This window comes from Ornithodoros turicata, chromosome 7, assembly GCF_037126465.1.
Source record: "Ornithodoros turicata isolate Travis chromosome 7, ASM3712646v1, whole genome shotgun sequence".
NCBI lineage: Eukaryota > Metazoa > Arthropoda > Arachnida > Ixodida > Argasidae > Ornithodoros > Ornithodoros turicata.
The window spans coordinates 320284-337205 of record NC_088207.1 but is presented as its reverse complement, the minus strand read 5'-3'; the positions used below and the strand labels follow the sequence as shown (position 1 = coordinate 337205).

Here is a 16922-nt window from a genome sequence, read left to right as displayed (position 1 = left end):
GCGGTATTGGTGCTAAATGTCCGGTAATCTGTGTCGTACGGGTCCAGTAATACGTCCGTTGCATTTAACAGAAAATTATAAAACTGCAACACATCCGCTATATGTGACGCGGTGTAGTTGTTTGGATTCAGTCTTGTCTCGGGGAGGGTTGCATGTTGATCGACGCTGCAGTTCTTGTGACGGAGGTGTTCAAAGAAAGTAATAGGGTTTGTGTATCCGCATACAGGGCCATGGACGCAGTCGACTCGAAGTGTGCTTCCATTGAGTTCTACTGAGGCAGGCTCCGTAAGTTTCTTCGCAAATTCAGCCTTGGGCAGATGTGACAAACGATACATAGAAAACCAATCCTGAGTAAAATCTGGTGCTAGGAACGCTGTACTATTGATTAGAAATATGTGCGAAAATGTTCCTAGGAAGATGGGAGTGTGAAAATATGCACTCGATGCGACGTTGTCCGCGTACAGGGTAATTGACGGCGTGCGTGACCCAGTCGATTCGAAACCCTTCATTTGTAGCCTCCTGAAATCGTCTAAGCTACAAACCACTTTTAGTGCTCGCGAAACCTTGTACCGGAAAAGGTCACTCTTGAAGTGGTCCTGGACAGTGATGACGATCTGGTGACGAAGGGATTGCGTGAGACGGGAGAAGACCCAGCTGTGCTGAGCTGCGCATTTGGGAGTGATTAAGATCCCGAGGCTGCGGCCGCCGAAATGCTTGTTCATCTAGTCGATGAAACTGACAGATGTAGTGAACTTCTCCCATGGCTCTTGCGAGAGAATAACTTGCAACATCACCACAAAGGTAACGAATGCAAACGAACGCATTTAGAGACCGTCGTTATTGAGAGAATGTGAAAGGCATTCTGCTGTAACGCTGTCCAAGGCCCCATTCTCGTCAAAGTAATCGACCTCGTTTACTTTGTGTCTTGCCTGTCATTGGTCATCACGCCTTGGTGGTCACGCCTCATTCACGTAACGACCAATGAGAGGCAATGACGCAAAGTAATCGAGGTCAATTACTTTGACAGCAATAGGGCCCCAGGACAGAAATTGAGATATTAACGACTGGCGTTCCTGATACGTTCGTGATGTGTTCGTGTGCGCAGCATGCTCTAGACACGCCTGTTTTCGAAGCCATTCAACACTTCAAACAGGCGTAACCATGTTTCACGATTCATCGAGTAGAGTGCGTAGAGGAGACAGAGGCCTGGTATCTGACAAATAAATCACCGCTCCATCGAGATTACATGGTTGATTTCTAACGGCCAATGCGACTGGTCGATCGTACATGGGGTAAGCATGTATTAGCCGCTCTTCAGCGAAATCTTGATTTATCGCAGCAAATCCTCTTCTATCAAACAGAATCATCCAATCTTCTGAACTTTCTAAGAGCAGAACATCCATCGCATAGCATTGCGACGAATTATAGGGTTACCGCTTCTGATTCGAAGAGCGTGGGGGCGTTCGCCTTTTTGTAGTAATTTAGATATATGATGCTTGCTACAGGGGGGGGGGTAATGGTAGGATCGGCTAGTCGTTGTTGGCCACACAGAAGTGGGTGTCCTCACGACTACAGTCAAGGCGTACGCCCCTCTCTCAATCTTCAAATCAGAAGCGATAACCCTATCATTGCTGCAGTGGTTGGCGCACAACGAACTATGCTGGGAAGGTCTGTTCTGAGAGGGTAAGGAGGATGCATGTGAGGAAGTATGGTATGTCAACTCGAGCCGTTTCAGTCGGGTTCATGTAACCGCGGCTATTGTAGTGCGCTCACACACGTATTATGGCTAAATTAGATAATATCGATTCTAAGATAGCGGCGCATGAAACGATGTTAACGGACATTAGCAGTAAGCTGAGTAGAGCAGAAGAGCAGATTGAAACCTTGAAGAAAGTGGTAGCGCATCAGGCAAGCGATCTGGGAAAGCTTCATCACCAAGTTAAGGAACTACAGTATAAAAATGTTGACCTTGAAGATAGAAGTAGAAGACGGAATCTAGTTTTTTATGGCATTGAAGACAACAGCTCCGAAAGATGGGATCGGAGTTAATCACCAATAAAAGAGATTTTGAAAGCAAACTTGGGGATATATTTAAAAACCATCGAGAGAGCGCATAGAGTCGGTCGTTATAAAGAACAATTTAAGCGACCAGTCGTTGTGAACTTTGCCTCTTACAAGGAAAAACAGGAAGTTATGTCTAAAGCAAGAAACTTCAAGGGGATGGCATACAGCTTCGACCAGGATTATTCCTTTGAAACGCGACGCACTAGAAAGAAACTTTGGGAATATGCGAAAGCAGTGAGAGGCCGGGAAGGCAGCCGTGTAAATCTTAAACACGATAGGCTGGTCGTTGACGGAACAACTTTTGTGTGGGATACAGAAAAAGGCGAAGTTGTTCCCAGTTCGAAAACACAGTGACGACGACGAACCAAAACAATTCCTCTGCCTCGTGAAATAGTTGCACGTGTAATAAACTGCAGGAGCGTTGTAAATAAAATTGAAGACCTAGCAGATCTGATTGAGTCCGTAAAAGCTGACATAGTATTTGGAACAGAATCATGGTTAAATTCATGTATTCAAAACGAGGAGGTGTTTCCTGAAGACTTCAATGTTTATCGAAAGACAGGACCAGCCGAGGCGGAGGTGTTTTTATTTTAGTTTGGTTTAGTTCTATACGGTTGGTTTAGTTCAATACGTAAATGTACCTACCCGTGAAGACCATATACTTGAACTTTTTCTTAGCAATTGTCCAAATACTGTTAAATACGTTAATGTTATTCCTGGCATTAGTGATCATGGAGCTGTTGCGGTTACTTTGAATGGTCAGAGTGTACGTAATAAGGTACCAACGTCCAGAAGAGTCTACTTTTTTTATAACGGGGACTACGCGAGTATATCAGAAAAACTTTTTGACTACCTGCCTGTGTCCGAGTGCTTGTCCGAAGAATATAACATTCACGAGCTATGGCAGTTATTTAAGAGAAAGCTACTAGCACTGGTAAACCAGCATATACCAAATATGGATTCATCTAAACTCAGTAAACGCAAGAAGCCTTGGGCTAATAAAGACGTATTAAATATTGTTAAGCGAAGAAGAAAGGCCTCTTGTTTTCAAAAAAACTGGACGAAATGAAGATCTCCAAAGTTTACGCGATGTTACGAGAGAATATAGTTCAAAAATTAAAATAGTGAAGGAACAATATTTTAATAAGTTAGATGAGCAGATGAAAACAAATCCTAAAAAAAATTGGAAGTACATAAAAAGTTGTAGGAAGGATCCTATTGGAATAAGTGAAATTACTCATGAAGATGTCGCCATTACAGACGACGTTCAAATAGCTACGTGTTTGAATAACTACTTCCGTTCTGTGTTTCTAGCGGAGACTTCTTGTCGTTTTGACTAACCCTCTTGTCACATTCCGTTAGTGCAACCGGTCCAGTTCAGCGTAGCTGGAATCGAGGCACTACTCGAAACGATAGATGAAACGAAAGCATGTGGTCCAGATGGTATATCCCCGAGGGTGCTTCGTCGTTGTGCGCGACCTATATCGTTATACCTTTACTTGTTGTATGAAAGATCACTTTCTACGAGCATTTTACCCGAAGACTGGAAGAAGGCGTGCGTCGTTCCCATACATAAGGGAGGTTGCCGGAAGGAAGCCACAAATTACCGGCCAATTTGATTAACGGCTGTGTCATGCAAAATTATCGAGCACGTTCTGTACAAAGCGATAATGGAGCACCTGACGGAGAATAATTTACTGACCAGACAACAACATCGATTTCGTAAGGGCGTATCTTGTCTCACACAACTTGTTGAATTCTATTATGATATTATGATATTGCAAAAGAAGTGGATAGTGGAGGACAAGTAGATTGTATTTTTTTAGATTTTCGGAAAGCATTCGACACCGTATCTTATCCGCATTTGTTGTATAAACTTAAAATGCTAAACATAGATGTGTTTGTTATGAAATTGATTGAGAACTACCTATTCGATCGGTCCCAGTGCGTTGTATTGAATGACAAAAGTTCTTCCTATGTAAATGTGACATCTGGCGTTCCGCAGGGATCCGTCCTGAGCCGCTTTTGTTTTTAGTTTATATTAATGACATTGTGAGTGATATTTTTTCCTGTGTCCGCTTGTTCGCGGATGACTGTGTTTTGTACCGTCGGATTGATCACTTAAACGATAGTGTCCAATTACAAAACGACATAGAACGTGTCCAGAAGTGGTGTAATGACTGGATGATGACTATGAATCCTAAAAAGTGTGTTCACGTTTCGGTCACACGCAAGAAAAAAAAAACAATCAGAACGCAGTATTTTATAAACGCTGAGGCCATTGACATAAAGAACTCTGCTAAATATTTAGGTGTTACGATTACGAGTGAGTATTCCTGGAACGCCCACAGCGTACAGCGTAATTTAAGGTGTTCGCGACAATCGTTAAAAGAAACAGCGTACCTGACTTGTGTGAGACCCATCTTGGAATATACTTGTGCAGTATGGGACACTTCCCAAATAATACTGAGCAATAAACTAGAAAAAAATTCAAAATAGGGCAGCCAGATTCGTGTTGGGTCCCTACGGCCGACGAGACAGTTGCACGAGAATGAAAACGATATTAAATTGGGAGTCACTCGCTTCCCACAGGAAAAAAAACTTCGTCTGAAATTGTTATATTTAATAATAAATGACAAAACGGGAATTAATAAAGATACTTATTTGCAGAGACCACATTACCTATCGCGGCGACTAGACCATAACTTTAAAATTAGGGATATCCATGCCAGAACCTATATATATGCAAATTCTTTTTTCGTTAGAACCATTGCGCAGTGGAATCGGTTGTCGCAGTCGCAAGTGTGCTCTGCAAATGTTGATTTGTTTGTTGCAAGTTTGTAACCCCCTACTATACGCCTTCGGGCTATGTAGGGTACGTCTGGAATAAAGAGTAAAGAATAAAGAAAAAAAAACGTCTGCCACCATGGCTTTGAAAGAATTATTGGGCAGTACTCTGGCCGTGCCTGAAAACACAGCGGTGCACTGTGGTGCACTGTTAAAAGAGAACATAGCACACTCATAGCCAACCATCATTCCGAATGATATCATTATGTGTATTGATTTATTGAAAATGGCAGGAGGCGCCTATCTGGGACAGATTATCTTGTCCCAGATAGGCGCCTCCCCCCTGTTTTGACAAATCAAGACACAGAATGATAGTATATTACCTGGGCGTACCAGCAGTGGTGGGCAAACTCTCCAAAAATGCACTTAAAGGAAGGTACAGAGTACCTGGGCGTCGGTGATACTTGAAGTGCAGCACAAAGCACTGAATTTTAAATACATAGTATACTAAAAGTAAAGTACATAAAGTACTGGGAACTGTGCCTTAAAGTACTCGGCAAGTACGTCGCAACTGAGTGAAGGCAGTGATATTGACGTAGTAATGAAAAAAAATACGGATATGAGTTTCGGCGACGTCGTAGTTGCTACACTAGTACGGCTACACACAGAAAGTACAAACAAATGATGAGATGATGAACAGAGATGATGATGGAGTTCAATATGCAGCTCAAAAGTTTCGACCAAGTGAGTGTAAAATGTGCGAATCGCTGGGGCACTCGCAGCACATTCCGCGAGTCATTCAATATTCATAATCCCGGTTGTAATTGAGGCAGCAATGTGAGCAACTTGGTATACATCTTGAAGAGGAAAAACTTGGAATGTATGTGCGTGGAAACAACGGGACTAAGGAAGAGTTTGTGTTGCGAATTTGTGCTTACCAACGCGTTGCTTACATCGGCTAAATGCCAATGTAAGCATCTTTTTTTTTTAAATGCCAGTTCTGGAACCTAGCTAAGTAGTGCTTGTCCATGATTATGAACTGTAACAGACTACACAATTTCCGCTTATAGTTGCTCAGGCAACCAGCTGTGCTCGTGGAAATATTTTTATTTCCTGATTTATTTCTCCTTGCATCTCTCGTTATACTATGAAAAAAGAGGAGAGCACTCCACAACTCTCGTTCAAAAATACTGCCGCCAGACACAAAACTTACGGATGTTTTCCATTTTTATGTCTTGACTTCCAGCTAGCTACTTGAGTACCTGATGGGAAAGTACGAGACAAAAGTACTTAAAGTACCGTACAAAGTACACAGTTGGAAATGTATATGTGATGCCCAACTTTGTCTGCTCATTCCAACGTCATATGCTGCCTCTTCGCATTCCTCGACATTGCTGTTTGCGGGGCATTTACGGGGCCCACGGTACTCGCCTGGATAAACAAGAGGGGCGCGTTAAGTAGCTGCTCTGCACAGTGTGCTCTGTCCACTCTGTCCGACTGGTTCCGGAGCCTCTACTAAGAGAGCTTCGGGAGTGCACAAGACGCGTGCACGTTGTGTGTGGAATGTAACTGAATAGGCCTCTGGGTATCACTGAATCTTATTTTCCTGTATACAGCCGTCTTCCGACCCCGATTCCTGTGACATTAAAAAGAGCCATTAAGGTGCAGGTGGGTGCAACCGGAGAGGAGGGTGGAGAGCGCGAGGACCAGTCCGACTTGTGGGGAGCGCAGGAGCGGCTCACTTCGCTAAAGGAGATATCCCGTATAGTAAAAAGCACAGCGCTCCGTGCGCTCCCGGACTTGACCCGGCTAGCTCACGCGGCCGAGGTCTTCACTATCAATCGGGCGAGAACGTGCTGGATTACATCTCGCAACCGCAGTGACAACGTTCTCCCTCTTGATTTGTCGAAAACGGGAGGCGCCTACGCTGTTTTGTGACACTCACGCAGTTCTGCTAAACGTCACAAAAGGTTGCGTTCACTGCACTTTCCACATATCAGGAGTAATAACGCTATCATGCTATGGAAAGTTTGCTCCTCATCATGTCACGTAGTGAAGGTCTATTCATCGAGATGTCATTTACTGGGACATTCTTTGCATTACTCTTTTCGTCGTATCGTGGAGGTGAAAGACTCTCCGTTAAAGAAACCATCACATCCGGAAACATGTGTATGAGGCCGATGTGGCAATGTCTGACACAGCTTCACAATCTACCTGGATAACAGAAGAGAATAGAACTAGAAAAGAAAAAAAAATATGGAAACGTATGGCGCACTGGTGCGACCAGCTGTTCCAGGACGCTTGACGTGTGAAAGCAAGCACTGAATAATTTAAAAGATTATTTCATCACGTACGTCCTTGTGGTAGTTCGTCAGTGCACACAGCGCAGGTTGCTAGTGCTGCCTTTGCCAGCTCCTCAGTACCTTCTCAACACTAAAAGGTTTGTTGTCAAGTTTCGCAAGTGCGTTGTTCAGTTTTCGCCGACTGGAATCGAAGCGTCGGGAGGTGAAGAGCACGTGCTCCGTGTTCTCCACAGTTCCGCAAGTTGAACAGCCGGACGATCCAACGACACCTATCTTATGAAGGAATGCTGCGTACGGGACGTTGAGTCGCAGGCGACGGGTGAAGGACTCAAACGGCCTTGGCATCTTCGATGGGAGGCAGTCGGTGCAGGAACGATTGATTCATGACGTCACCTGTCCACATGGTTTTAGAGGGGCGATAACGTAAGGAGGCAAGCAAGTACTTTGCATCAGATTTGCGTGAAGTAGATTTTATGAGTAGTTTTTTATGGTGAGCCATTCAGCTCCCCCCAACCTGTTCCGCCTTCTCATTTCCACTGATACCGCAGTGCCCTGGGATCCACTGGATGATGATGTGTTTACCCTTTGTTTCGGCAGAGTTGTATGCTGCGATAACGACAAGCGCAAGTCATCGAACCTGGCTAAATTTATGTTCGCAAAACAGCTTTCATGTTAAATCAACCGGTTCCAAAGTTCCGTACTGCCTCTGCAGCTAAGGAAGCCCCACCGACAGTAACATCATGATGACGTAGGCGGGGGACACCAATGGGGGCGCGGGACAGAAGATTGTCTCCAACGAGAAGGAAAGAAAAATAAGAAGTGAGTGTGACGTCATTACGCGCGGTTCCGGAAGTGTGGGTGACCGGAATCAACTTAGACAAACAATTATCCCCTACTACCTAGCCGCAGTTCGCCCAAAATCTTAATCGTAGCTTAAATGAAGCGTAATAGCTTCTCCTGAAAGTTCACAGCGTGCAGCGACACTGCTACGAAATTTATCGCGTCACTTGTCCGTCGGTAGTATCTCATAATTATGCGGCTCTACACTCTAAATCTGGCACCGTCTGGCTACCGCTTATTCAGAGGGTAAAAAATTGCAATAATGTAACCCCTGATTTAGAGGGTACCACAAACCCGCTAAGATCAAGAGGTGCAGATCACCCTCTCATTTTGGAGGTTTTCCAGAAGTTATCAACCGTCGGCGCCTCGGCGCCATAAAGACACAAAAACAAAGCAAACGAATCTTTTCGAAACATTTATTTCTCTCAAAGCAAGCAATGAGGCAGTGTTCACATCTATGAGCGTACATGACACAAAGCTCGAGTAACGAGCTAATCAATTACCTGTATCTTCAACCTAGGAGAACGAACGACGGAGTGACCGTTTATAAGCATCTATATGGGAGCGACAAACAAGTGCGATCAGGAAACTCGCCTCACGGAGATAGACTTCCACGCTCACCTATTATCTGTATTCCGTTTCCCAATCTCCTCCTGATGCCAGATACCATAACCTGCAAAGTTTTATCGGCGTATCAAAACAGTTGTTGCCTGAGACTAACCCTAAACAGTGGTACTTGTACCCAACGAAGACTGCATCCTTTCCATTGATTCTTGCGATAAAGAATATGAATGGTGACCGTGTAGCGAGCAACGAGTAAAAAAGATGCAGCTACATACCAACGTCTTTCGTCACAGGCACATTGCGGTCTGGAAATCAACGGAGGCTACATCGTTTCCCTTGACCCCTGCGAAAAAAAAAAATCAACGGTGAGGGTGTAGTAAGTAGCAAATAACAACATGTCCAGGTACATACCGGTGCCGTTCCACATAAGCACGTTGCAGTCTGGAAATATGAAATGCGTGTAACAACACCAGGCTCCAACAGCTCCCCATAGAGCCCATAGTTTGAGATAGTTCACACAACACTGGGCACACCACCAATGAAATTGCGACGTGGTGGATATTATGCATAACCAGTGGGCCAATCAGGAACCTCCCTGTCTGGCTGGCTTTTCGGTCGGTCCTGGCTACCATCGACTTCCACTGGATTTCAGACCTGCCGCCGTTACTCGGTATTCAAAATAACTAGAGCGATTTGGGGGTAAAATAAAGATTTATTTGATACAAAGCACTAATTCAAAGATCTGATACATGGCTGCAGTGCGCGTACAAAGCCCACTGCGTTGCTGACACACTGGGACAAAGTTCGAACATGAAGCAGAACGAACACACCTTTGAATTCCTAATACAGAGTCAGTCTCATGAGTGCATACCATTCCATGATGAGCATCTTCTTTCGCTGCCTGGGTTGCATCCATTATAGCGAAACGAAAAGCTTGTGTGTGGCACGTAATCCTGTCTTTGTTGATAGTCCTCGAAATCCAACGGCGCCCGAACTTGTTCTTCACGCTCCAACTCATGAAGCATTCCGGTACCGCAGTTGACAAATTGTTCGTGGTATAATAGTTGCGTCCAGTAACAGCACAACACCCGTAGATTCACAATAACGCACGAATAAACCCGCGAACATATTTCTGCAAACTGTTCTGTCGATTCACACCACCGAACGCAGGGGGACGACATGCCGGCCATGCTATTTCGAAAGTATGCTGAAACGGCAGAGACGCTGCACGCACATGCGCGCGTACAAAATGCGATTTCAAAACGCTCTCGACCAATCGGAGCGCGCGCACGGTCTAGGCCAATGGGCTTGCAACATGGTGTATGGGCGCAGTGGTACATACTCTACAGCCGCGTCCGCGGGTACCTGAGGAGGACTGACAACACCATTCAGACCGCGCCGGCACGACGACATGACAAAACACGAACGCAAGCAAGCGGCTGTCTGGAACATTGCCAACAGCGTCCTAATGCAAAAGATTGCCTTCCGTTGACGAGAACTTCATGAGGTACACGCATCGGCCTGTTTTTTCTTTCTTTTTCGTGGCCGAGAGGAGAAGGTTCACAGGGGGTTCACGGCGCTGTTACGCTGTTCAAGCCGCTGGAGATTTGACAAACCCGCTATGTACCGTTTAAAACTATACACGCTGTAGCCCGAACCTCATGAATGAGACGGTTCTCGAAGGCGCACCGTCTATGAACCCTCTGTTTCTTACGAACCCCTTATTTCGTCGGGTGCGTAGCAGGTACAGATTTTAGAGTGTACGCGTGATCCTTCGGGTTTGTCCCGGACTTCCAGGTGTTGTGACGTCTCACCGAAGATTGGTCGGCTCCTGTCACCTGATCTACATGACGTGTACTATATGTCGTCACTTCCACTACACGTTCGTGATTCGGAACCAAACGGCAGCGCTCCCTCCTTAGTTTTCCTTCTTCCTTGGTCTTCGAGTTCATCTGCTTCGCGTTCACACCGCAATCCAAATTCCGCAGTATACGCTCAGTGAAAACTGCTAGATAACTAAGCCGCCTTTGGCTTACGAGTATGAATTCTGCCACGGTGTTAGCACGTACGGCGATAGTCCAGCAGTGACATTCATGACATGATCACGGAGTCTTCGCAACTTGCGGATGTCCGCCCGCCCGCCGGTCGTCAAAGGGGCGCTCTCTGATTGGACATTTGCGTGTGACAGGGGATTAGCTAGGGGGTGGTTTAGGGGGTTCAAGCCCTCCCCAGAATTGTACCTTTCGTTGTGCATTTGGGAGAGGGAAGCACGTGGGAAATCCTCATCCTCCTCGTAAAGACCCCATAGAATCACATCCCACATCCCTCCCCCCGAAATCTTTTCTGCTTACCACCCTGGCGTGTAACGTTTTTGTGTGATGTCCCGAAGCACAAACTCACCATATTCTCAACGCCTGCTCTTGCCATACACTGTATCAAATTGCACTGAAACTACTACGCTATTTGGTGTCGAATTTTTGAGGTTACTGTCGAGGGATAAAAAAAAAACGGCGTTATAGTTTCGGATTCAACCTGGACGGACGTGGCAGTCCCTTTAAAGAACAGCTTCAGCTTCAAGGAGCTCGCTAAACGGGCAGAGGCGGAATACCAATGCGAGTGGCCGACGTTTGAGAACGCGCTGAATGCTCTTACTGATTGATTGATTGATTGGTAAAATGAAAAACGGGGAATCACTGCTCTTATCATCCGTGAGTTATATATGTATTTTATGGCTATTTATTATGAAGAGATCCTGGAAGCTCAGAAAGTATACTATGAAGCTGCACTCGCTTATTTCGTTTTGGATGCGTGAATTTTCAGTCATGTTTTCGGCAGTGCGGCGCCGTCTAAATCGTTTAACGCGATTATTTTTCGTGCTACTACAATACAAACCTTATGATCAATGTTTAGCAAGGGGGCTACAGACACAACATCTCACCCCACTTGAATAATATTGTGTCTGAACAGATGCCTTCTGAAGTGGAAGTGCGTCTCGATAAAGCCATGTGCTTGTGCGCATCAAGCGACTGAGTTCCGCACAGCGATTTCCATTGTAGACGTCCTAGTAGCCAAGTAACAAGAAGTAATAGAGATATAAGTCCGTATTCACCAACTTACTCAAACTATTGGTTTAGTGACGTCGGGTTTAAATCAATCACATGAGACTTTCGTTCGCCAATCCTGGATCACCACCCCATGCTCTACCAGCTGCTGCTGTGAAGCCTATGGCGGCGCACATAGCGAGCCTAGCGAGCTTCCTGCACAGCGCATGCGTATTTCACCAGAGTCTGCCAGAAGCGATGGTGGCCGGTAGGCCTAATCCTCGGTTCACGAGGAATTTTTCATCAAATCTTGGGTAAGTTTCGATTAATATAGTTACTAGAAGCGCCCAGGAGATAGAATTAATCACAATGGGACGAATATTTGCCTCAAATGTTCCATTTCGATCATCCACCCAAGCTACTTAAACTGGTGGTTTAAGCCCCATGCATTTGAATGGGACGTATTTTAAACTAGGGGAGGGGCTAGTTTAACATCGGTCTAAGTATACGTTGCAACTACTGTGGACGTGTGTGTTGAAAAAACTATCGTAGATTGGTTGTGGTAGGTGATGTTGCACTAATTCGAAGTTAACTGGTAAAAATTAAGCAGAATCGTTTCAAATGCACGGTTCGTAAACAAAAACGGCGTAACGCTTGAACGGGGGTACGAAATGCGGCTGTTGTTTTTAGAAGGCGCTATTGCGAACTTTTGCATGACAAACGTAAAAAGCACCGTCAAAGTGTGGTCAAAGAGAGTGACATCGACATGTGCCACTGGACAAAATCCATATACCAATCCAAGGGACCGAGAGAGCGTGCGGATGGCCGAACGTCAATGTGCATCTTCAAAAACAAAGCATAAGTAGTGCTGGCGCTTATTATGAGGGTCATCTCCTGTGATACACACTGTAAGCGCCCCTGTCATTTTACAGTAAGAGCAATAACGTGCTAGATGTTTGTTGCAAGCCCCGATGGAGAAATTGGGGGCGTTATCCACTGGCATGCTTATCAACCATCCCAGTATCTATCATCTCTTCGCAGCGTGTCTAACCTCCAGAGACATCTAACAGTGCAATAGGACTGATCATAAAGTGCATTAGCGTCTTGCGGCTGTTGTGTGGGTACTATCAAGGCATGGAGATATTGCATGTTGTTGCACTACACTGAACACGAAATTTGAGCAGATTTTACGTTCCCCGATTATGAAAATACCGGAGCAAAAGCTAAGGAGGTCCCCATTTCCCCTGGATTCACATGCAAGCATAGATGAAACTGAAATGTGTGTTTTACTTATTTCAGCATGCCACAGCAGAACAGACCAATAAAAATATGTTATTCAGGTATCGTGTTGCCACTGGTACATTAGAAAACATTCAAAGGGACAGCTGCTTACTTCTATATTGATTTATCATTTGGTAACAGTAGATGTGCTTTTGTAGGGCTGCTTCTGCAAAACACACTACACAGCAATGTGCTAAAGGAGGCTGCAAACCTTTTGGAATCATCATTACTATTGCAGGTACATAACCATGACCAATCACTGACAGCTTTTCTGCATTGTATAAGCACATATATTCTGGAGATCCTCCCTTGAAAATTTCTGCTATGGACTCATTCATCACAACAACTTTGTATTCGTGAGCTTTTTGTTTATATTCAGACAATAAAGGCTGTTACGTAGTTCCACAAGGATGACTTTTTTCATAGAAACGTGCACTCTGGATATCCTGCTCAATTAGTTGTCAAGGTCACATGAGAACATAAGTGAGCAATGGCGCACAAGGAAAAAAAAATCCTTGCTACATTCCACATGCTGACTCCACCAATATATCTGAGGTGTCGTACTGCAGTACGTTTGAATTGCACAGGAATAAAGGGCAATGTGTACAGAAACTTTGAAGCTCTCTTGCTCCCATTGAACTGCACTTAAAGTTGAAAATTAGATCAACTGCAATTACTGCATATAGCACCTTCCAGATGAATATAACAAAACATAGGCTACAGACTCATCAATAGATAGTATTGACAATTATAATAAAAGTCAGCTGGCTCATGCAACATCAAAATGGAAATGTCGTTCACCCATACTGCAGCATGAGCGCATGGATAAATTATACATAGCCACATGACAGTTGTCAACTACTCAAAAGAAAGTTAGTTGCGTTGACATGGGTACAGATTTGTCCAGCCACTGCAGCCGTTTATATCCACACTGACCACACGAGCACATGGAAGAACATGCACCCATGTTAACAGTAGCTATCGTTCTTTTACGTTACTGACAGCTGCCGTATGGCCGCATAGTTTATTTCTGTGCTCATGTGTTCAGTGTGGATATAGACAACAGTAGTAAATCAGGGTAAACAAGCACCCATGTTACACTAGCTCTCGTCCTTTTACGTCGTTGATAGCTGTCATATGGCCACAGAGTTTATCCATGTGCTCATCTGTTCAGTGTGAATACAGCGCTAAACAAAAAATGGTGTCCCTTTTGTGTCTCCTGAAGCTCAAGGCTTTTCTTTCAAGTAAAAATGTACGCATGCTGTTCTGCATCATTTTGTGAGCAGGACTGTTAAAAATTACTCTACGCACTGCAGCTTTACACTGGTGTGATCTGTGCACTCTTTTTGTGTAGCCTCATATCCTGTACAGGTAAATCTTAAACGTGAACATGTTTGACACAGGTGTGCCTGGTTGGGTAGAAACTGAACAGGATCAACGTGGCTCCAACCAAAGTTAGCCCTGTTAGTTCGTCACCCCTGAAGAAGGAGCCGGTTCAGCTCCGAAACGTCGGGATCCCCTCTTTCAAGCTAACTTTGGTTGGAGCCACGTTGATCCTGTTGAGGTAAATCTTAAGAATCGAAAAACACATCCCTATGGAATCATGCCACATGATTTATCATATACACCTGCATCCACATTGCAATCATGCTTCTATTCATCACAAATGCCACAATACCTCTAATTGTAATAGGAAAATTTATTGACGGTAGCAACACACAACATACAACACACCCGAAACACTACCCTCTAATTTGGCTGTGTTGTGTATGTCTTGAACGTGTTCTGAATAGCTGAGTTACAAAATAGTGAACCAAACCAAATCCTGCTAATATGCATATGCGTGGTACATCACTTTACCTTCAATTATGTTACAACTTGTTCTCCTTGCACCAGCTCAGGGCAGCTGCATGCTAAGTGTCCATGGTTTTTGCTGTATGACATGTCCTGTACATCGGTACTCTCATTTCACACCAGCTCTCCTCTTCCTTGACTCGCACTCCACCCATAAATGTACAGCAGTGAGTGGAGAATAAACAGAATATGGGCATACTACGGTCACAAAGTTCTGGTGTAACTAAGAATGTGTTATCAGCATCATGACAAATGATTCTAACATCTATGGATCTGTCATCCGAAACAGTGCCTGAATGCTGTTGCAATACAAGATACCACGTACATACATTTACTGTTGGAAAGCCTTCACATGATCACCAGGAGAATATGTGGCGTCTCGTGCACACTGCTTTCACTGCATGACTGGCACCAAATGCCTGTGACGTATGATTGTATATGTGTCAAACCTGATTATTTATTTTGTTTCAGGTAAGCGGTTCTTCAATGCCATATGTGAAGAAAATAATTGCTATACAAATTTATTGCTATTCAAATATGTGACTGGCATTAGCTTAGGCACACCATGCCATGCCCCACAAAAAACATGTCTGTGTAAGAGCTAGCTTCACCATAGGTTCAGAAATCTTGTGGTTGTGTGTGTGGAATTTTTCATTTCTTTTTAATGGGAAATTGACAGGAAATTGACACTACTACTGTTTCTCTTTAGAACCCCCCCCTCCCCCCACATTTTCTATGGCACTCTTAGGGGTGCTAAAGTTCAGTAAAGTGGACCGAAGTTACATGCTCTTCTTGTGTGGCAACGTAATGCATATGGCCAGAATCTGTGGAACTGTTGCTTTGGGTGCTGGTATCTTGCAAACCATCTCCCATATGACATGTATTAATTACCAGGAGTTGCCTGAAGACTCTGCATGTCCACCACTCATTACTGAAGTTAGGTGGTTAGTCATGCAGAGGCATCTACATTATTTTACCACGAATTCAGCATTGTGTCCCATAAATCTGCTCCCAGGCTTTGACCTTGATGATACAGTACACCATGCTCACTACATTAAACTGTTCAGTTGCATAGATTTGTGCGGACACAACTGGATGAATATGTCGGCTTCTGCAAAGTGACAACTGCCAATGTGGCTAAAAAATAACTGAAATTGCAGAAGAAAGATATACAATTATGTAAATTTTAATAAAAGTAATACAGCACATTTTAGCTAAGATGCACATGATTTCAAGTTGCATCCTTTTCTTTGTATAAGCTTATTTGCATTGCGTCCAATTTTCCACTGCAGACTTCCCCGTACGGTATGATACAGATCGATATAGAAAGCGAGCAGACAATAATCAGTGCTGCTGTTTGCTGTAGCACTGAGATTTTATGCTACAATGAGCATCTCTAGGTGTGCCTTGCTGTAGTATTCCACTGTGTTGTTTCTCAAGAAATAGCACAATCTCGCAGTACAAAGGTGCGCAGTCAAACTGCATAACCACACAGTGCAGAAATGCAGCCTGTGCAATAATTTTTCATAGCTTTATCATCTGTGTAAACGAAAATTAGTCGAAGCAGGCCACACATACGGATGATACAAACATGTAAGCCTCAAATGCCCAGTTGCTGAGTTGCTTGAATCATCGTCTGTATTTCAGGATGTCTGCAATCCAGTAAAGCATGGAAAACTGGGAATAGTCTGAGAACTATTGCATGACTGGAAAACTAGAAAAATTGTCAAGAAAGCGGTGAAGAGCTGCTGCCTAAATAATTTTACACAATTGTACAATGGCGATTATCTTTCCCGTGGCATCACACAGGCCTCTTATGTCATTTCACAGTCAAAGTTGAGTGATCTGTGTAAGAGTGAAGTGATAACTGTAACTGCATCGCTATGCAAATTCTTTTATAAATTTAAAAAAACCCTGAATAAGGAGTGATTTCAAAGATCGTAGTGAATGATGCGTCGTCGTCCTTCTGTCCACGTCTCTTTGCTGCGGAATGAATTCGTACCAACCACCCCGCCTTCATACGCTTGTTTAGTGCATGATGTGCTGTTGGCAGCCGTATTATAGCATGGCATGAGCTGTGGGGAGTTCTTAGGCATTGGTGGTGGTGATGTTTTGGCATGTAATGGTGCGATGATAATGCCAGTGAAATTGCTTACAATGCCAGTATGGAGTCGAGAGAGAAGTTTGT

The 16922-nt window shown here is 44.2% G+C and overlaps 1 long non-coding RNA gene across 1 annotated transcript; it reads left to right on the top strand.

The window, feature by feature from the left end:
* The first annotated feature begins 11886 nt into the window (after positions 1 to 11886).
* On the top strand, positions 11887 to 16423 carry LOC135399429 (uncharacterized). Its single transcript, XR_010424254.1, has 3 exons — positions 11887 to 11913; positions 12899 to 12939; positions 16382 to 16423. It is a non-coding gene; the product is annotated as an uncharacterized LOC135399429 (long non-coding RNA).
* Positions 16424 to 16922: the final 499 nt, after the last annotated feature.